A 6,000-nucleotide genomic window follows, 5' to 3' on the forward strand; every position below is an offset into this window, starting at 1 on the left:
CAGCAGCAGCAGCATCCCACCCAGCAGCAGGAGCACAGCAGCAGCCCCCCCCCCCCCCCCGGGAAGCCAGTCCTCAGTTGCCTCATCAGCTCCCTCTACAGTGGCCTCCTCATCCTCCCGCGCAGGCAAACGCCGCTAGACCCTGCTCAGCGTGTCCTTTCCCGGTGTGACCAAGGTCTTGCCTCCCGCTCACAAGCGCATCCGGGTGCTGAACGGGTTGCTTGCCCGGGTCATGTGCTCCCAGCTCCTGCCATATTCCTTCGTGCAGGAGGGGAGTGACATGAGAGCGCTGCTGCATTTTGGGATCCCGGAGTGGCAAGTCCCCAGCCGCCACTACTTCTCCCGCACGGCGATCCCAGCACTGCACCGTTTTGCCATGGCGAACGTGGGCCGCGCACTCGCGAGTGCGCGGAGCCACATAACCATGGATTCATACAGCAGCCGTTTTGGGACAGAACGCTATTTGTCCTTTACGGAGCACTGGGTCAGCCTGGTGGAAAGCCCGAGCGCTGAAGCAGCAGGTCCACCCTCGGGCACATCAGCAGCAGCGGCACCAGTCGCCCACTATGTGGTGCCACCACGCGGGGTCAGGGGAGAAGCAGCAGCTCCCGCCGCCAAGCGACAACGCAACAGCAGCGTGAACGCCCGCCACTGGCAAGCGCTGCTGGAGATGGTGAGCCTGGGAAAGAACAGTCTGACAGCAGCCAACGTGCTCCTCTACCTGAGGGAGCAGGAGAAGACGTGGCTGACCCCCAGAGGCCTCCGAGTCGGATTGGTGGTGTCAGACAATGCCGCCAACCTGCTGGCTGCCATCAGCAGGGGACACTTATCCCACATCCCCTGCTTGGTCCACGTCCTGAACTTGGTGGTGCAGAAGTTCCTGCGCACCTACCAGGGGATGAAGGAGCTGTTGGAAGCAAGGCGGAAAATTGTGCGCACTTTCTGCCGCTCAGCTGCTACTGCATCAAAGCTGGCAGAGATCCAGCAGCACGAGGGCCTGCCACCACACCACCTTGTCATCCATGTGCCGACTCGCTGGAACTCTACCCTGGCGATGTTGGAGCGGTTGGTTGAGCAGAGAAGGGCTGTCAACCGGTACATCGTGGATGGCACTCTCGAAGGCACCACCAAACTCCAGCTCCTCACCAACGCACAGTGGGGGCAGATGCAGCAGGTCTGCTTGGTGTTGGCTCCCTTCCTGCAGGGAACCAACCTGGTGAGCCAGGAGCGGGCATCCCTCTGCCAGTGGGTGCCCTTTGTTTGTCTGCTGGACAGGGCACTTGGCGATTTGGGGGAGGAGGCCCTGAAGCAGCTGGAACAGCAGCCACCTGCGCAGTCCACTGCTGTGCAGGAATTTGAATCCCTGGAGGAGGATGAGGAGGAGTTGGAGGTGCTGGACGTCGCTGCTGAGGGGGAACAGTGGAGCACAGCAGCAGTGGAGAGAGGCGGAAGAGGCCCAGGAGCCAGAGGAGGACGCTGACCCTAATGTCTCTGTGTCACGGACCACCCTGTTCCCCATGGCAGCGCACATGCTGCGTTGCCTGCGCACAGACCCCAGGGTGAAGCAGATGCAAGCGAGGGAGGACGCCTGCATCAGCATGATCCTGGATCCACGGCTGAGGAGGAAGTGGGCTCAGTTTCTGCCTGCTAGAGGACGTGAGCAGCGCACAAGCGAGTTGAAGCAGCTCCTTGTTCGGCGACTGGAGGAAGCCTTCCCCCAGGCTTCCAACCGCTTTGTCCAGCCAGCACAGCAGCCTGTGCCTGCGGCCAGCAGCAGCAGCGTCAGGCGCCCAGGAGACCTGCTGTCATTGACGCAGGCGCTCTACATGTTAGAGCAGACGAGAGAGGAGGTGCATGCAGCAGCCACCTCCTCTGAAAGCCACAGCCAGCGCATGACCCAGATGGTGGCTGAGTACATGGGGTCCTAAAGTGGGCTTGACACCGGCAGCGTGGACCCCATGGAGTACTGGGTGGAGCGGTTGCACATCTAGAGTGAGCTGGTGCAGTACGCCCTGGAAGTCCTGTCTTGCCCCCCTTCCAGCGTGCTGTCCGAGAGGTGCTTCAGTGCGGCCGGTGGCGTGGTCACCGAGAAGCGATCTCGTCTGTCCACAGAGGGAGTGGACAGATTGACATTTTTGAAGATCAACCAGGCCTGGATTGAAGGCACGTTCCTGGCACCTACTGTCGGCAAGAGGAGGACATGAGGTGCCTGGGAATCATTCTTTGACAACATAAACCTTCATTCCCAGGGACCTCATAATTTGGCCTGGTGTTTCTTCACTTGCTGTGGTAACGCTAGCTACCATGGCCCGTGACATGCCTGCTGCTGCTACACGTCACTCCTCTTCCTGCTGCTGTTGCTGATGTATTTATATATTTATGAATTTACAGATTTACTGAATTATGCGCTGCTGCCATGCGCCGCTAGCTATTACGCCACTACGATAGCTATGCTGGTGTTGAAGATAACATTTTACAACAGTAGAGTTCTGTAAGGGAAAAAACAAAGAATGTTGGTGGTGGACGGTGAAGAAGAATAACCATGTGAAGGAGAAGAAACAATTGAAGATGAACCAGGTGAAGAAGAGGGAACAACTGAAGATGAAGGAACAATAGAAGAGAAGGAGAAGGAGTAGGAGAAGATATTAGACCTATTTACATGTGATTTCCCTTTAAAAAAAAAAAATCTGAATTTACGAACAAAAATTTTTCCCGAATTTTTTACGCAACCCAAACCGAATTCGAATCCGAACCGAATTCAGTGATCGAATCTGAATTTTCCGCGGGCCCGAATTCGAATGTACCCGAATCGAATTTTGGTACATTCGAGCAACCCTGGCATTTGTTGCATTCCATCGCAGTGGAAAATATTCTCACATAGGAACGCAATGGTTATATTTCAGTGATATGTTCACATGGGCGCAGTGGTGCAGCAGTTTCTGCTGGAATAACGCACATCATGGTGTGCGTTTTTACTTAACAGCTTGCAGTTTTATGATTTTTAACAAAGTGTTTTTTTCTGATGTAGAAAAACCTAAAGGATTTCATTGTCCAAGCACTTTTTCAAGATAATGGAAAGTGCTGGCGCTAAAAAAAAAAACAACAAAAACAACAAAACCCAGTTTAAAGGAATCTTTGCATGTGAAAAAGCCCTAACTGTTGCAGTAATACATACTTCTATGACCTACATCAAAAAACCGTGCCAGAAAATTGGTTGTAGGGTGAAGCCAAAAAATGTCTCACCCTCTTCCTGCAAAAGTCTCGCCAGCGTTAATTACTATTCGCCTTCCAAGCTGCCATGGATTCTTGGGAAAGATACAAGTTGGTTGCCGGGCATTGCTGGCTGCATATCTGTTTTTCTTGTAATTTTCACTCTTGTAAATTACCCTCTGAACGCTGCCATAGCTGTAATTCACATTACAGCCTATGGCGGGGCCCAAATGTCTGTCGCCCTTTTTGCCTACCTTAATTTCTCTGTACTGTATGCTTCATATCGCACTTGTACCATGCTGTGTGACTTTTCATCACATTGCAACACAACACATTGCAACAGTGTGATAGAACCCTTAAAGAAAATTGCATGCATCTTGGAATTGAATCAAATGCAAAGTGTTAATTTGTATCGGCCCAGTTATTAGCTGCATATAATTTGCTATAAATTTTACATGCAGACCAGGATTCGCATCTACATAACCACCCTAAGGGCTCGTTCACACTGGCAGTGTGTTTTATGGTTTTAAAGTGACAGATTAGTAACTTGACAGTGTTTTGTACTTTTTTGAATAAACCGTAATTATGAATTTGAAGCAGAGCCTGACTTTACTATTCTTTACATTCGTTCACACTGGAGGCGTTTTTTTATTTTTTTTTTTTTTTCTTCAAGTGCCTGCGATTTTTCAAAATCGCCCTGAGAGCGCTTACACCATGCTATCCTATGCGCTAGTTCAGATTAGGGCGATCCGTCTGCTTTCTGCTCAGAGAAGCACTGCATGGACCATTTTTAGGGTGATTTTGCTACGATGGATGGTATAGGAAAAACGCACAACCCTCACAAAATCGCTTTGTGCAGTGATTGCATTTTTAAGAATAAATACATAGTATTTATTCTTTTCCTGATCAGAGTTCACTTCCTGACTAACGTCAGGAAGTGAAAAAACAGAATTGTCTGCAAAAACTCCTACAAAAATGCTTACAAAAGTCCAACAAACAGAAATCCCCAGGAGGGGAAAAATCGCTTCAAACGCCCAACGCTGACGCGATCGGAATGCAATGTGAACAAGGCCTTATCAAGCATATCCTAAAATTTCCCTCTGTCATTTAGAAAAATGTTATACACCCAGTTCAAATCCATTAAGATGTTTGTACAAAGTTCTAGCTGAACCTGTTGGACAAGCAGGTTACAGTTACATCTGTTTTGTTGCAACTGTATATACTGTTGGGAAAGGAGATGCTCTTGCTAAAACGGCTGGCCTTAGGATTCTCCAATCATAATGCATTATCATCATTGATTTATGTGGCAACATGATTAAGACCATCTAAACCCCAGTCAATAAAAACTTTTGTTGTTCTTTTAGATAAAACAAGGAATGCATAACTTCTCACCTTTACTGCACTGAGTTTGAGTGCTCTCACAAATATATCTTAGTTTGTTTTGGCTAAGCCAAATGATGGATAGTTTTCATAATTTGTGGGATCCTTAGATCCAGAGACTTGATAAGTTGCTCCTTAGTTCGCTCCTGCTTTACTCCCAGGGACGGATTTTTACTTTTTACCACCCAGAGTCAGGACAGGGGAGAGACAGCGCCCACTCGGCTATGAGCGGCATGAATGATGATACAGAGGATCATTGTCACTTTGCTGCCCCTTAGCCACCCCAAACAATGCTGAAAGCGGAACTGAAATATTTCTTAAAATGCATTTACCTGGGGCTTCTACCACCCCCCTGCAGCCTCCTTGTCTTTGCACCCCCGCTGCGGCTCACTTTCACTTTGTCTGTCTCTGAAGTAGACCCTGACTGCGCGCATTCTTGCTCCTGTTCCCCCTCGCCGAGAGCATCCTGCTCAGTACAAGGTTTTCTCTTACTGCTCCTGCACAGGATGCTCTCGGCTAGGGGAACAGGAGAGAGAATGCCTGTGGCCGGGTTGGACTTCAAAAGACAAAGTGAAAGTGAGTCGCAGCGGGGGACTGTATAAATCGTTCAGAGACGGTGCAGGACAGGGAGGCTGCAGGGGGCTGGCAGAAGCCCCAGGTAAGTGAATTTTTTTTTTTTTTTTTTTTTTTTTTTTAAGAAACCTTTCAGTTCTGCTTTCATTTCTGGTTCCCTAGACCATGGCCCATGTGGTCTTGCCCAAAATCCACTAAACGCACACAAGTCTAACGACCGCATGTCTTATGTATTGTACAGCACTGCATAATATGTTGGCACTATATAAATCCAAATAATAATAGTAATAATAAAGTCTCCCACCCAGCCCAAAGGTGCCATGGCTAGTGGCAACTACCTTTAAAAATAACCAAAAATAAACTTTTCCCCCTCAGATTGATGGATCAATTGATAATTTCTGGCATTACTGATTGAAAAAGGGATTGTGATTTTGTGCACATCTGATCTCAAATTGATCACTTTCTTGATCGGAAGCAGATTTGACATGCTGGAAATTGTTGATCAGTCAATCTAGCGGGAAAATGGCATGGTGTGTGTGTTGTAATGTGTATATAAGCCCCTCAACTTGCTAGATTCTGTTTGTCCTCCAAATCTCCCTGTGTCCAATGGGTGCCAATCTGCTAGTTTCTAATAAACCAAGTGGTGTCACTAATGAGCAAAGCTTTGAAATACATAACATACAAATACCAATTTGACCTTCTTAATCCTGTCTTTTCCCCGAAAAAGTTGGGTATTGCTGTTTTTCCATATGAACTTTTTTGTTTTCTTTTTTTATATAGCTCAAGTGAAATTACCCAGAAAATCTTTGTTAGAAATACTTCATGCAAAATACTGCC

This window comes from Hyperolius riggenbachi, chromosome 5, assembly GCF_040937935.1.
Source record: "Hyperolius riggenbachi isolate aHypRig1 chromosome 5, aHypRig1.pri, whole genome shotgun sequence".
Lineage (NCBI taxonomy): Eukaryota > Metazoa > Chordata > Amphibia > Anura > Hyperoliidae > Hyperolius > Hyperolius riggenbachi.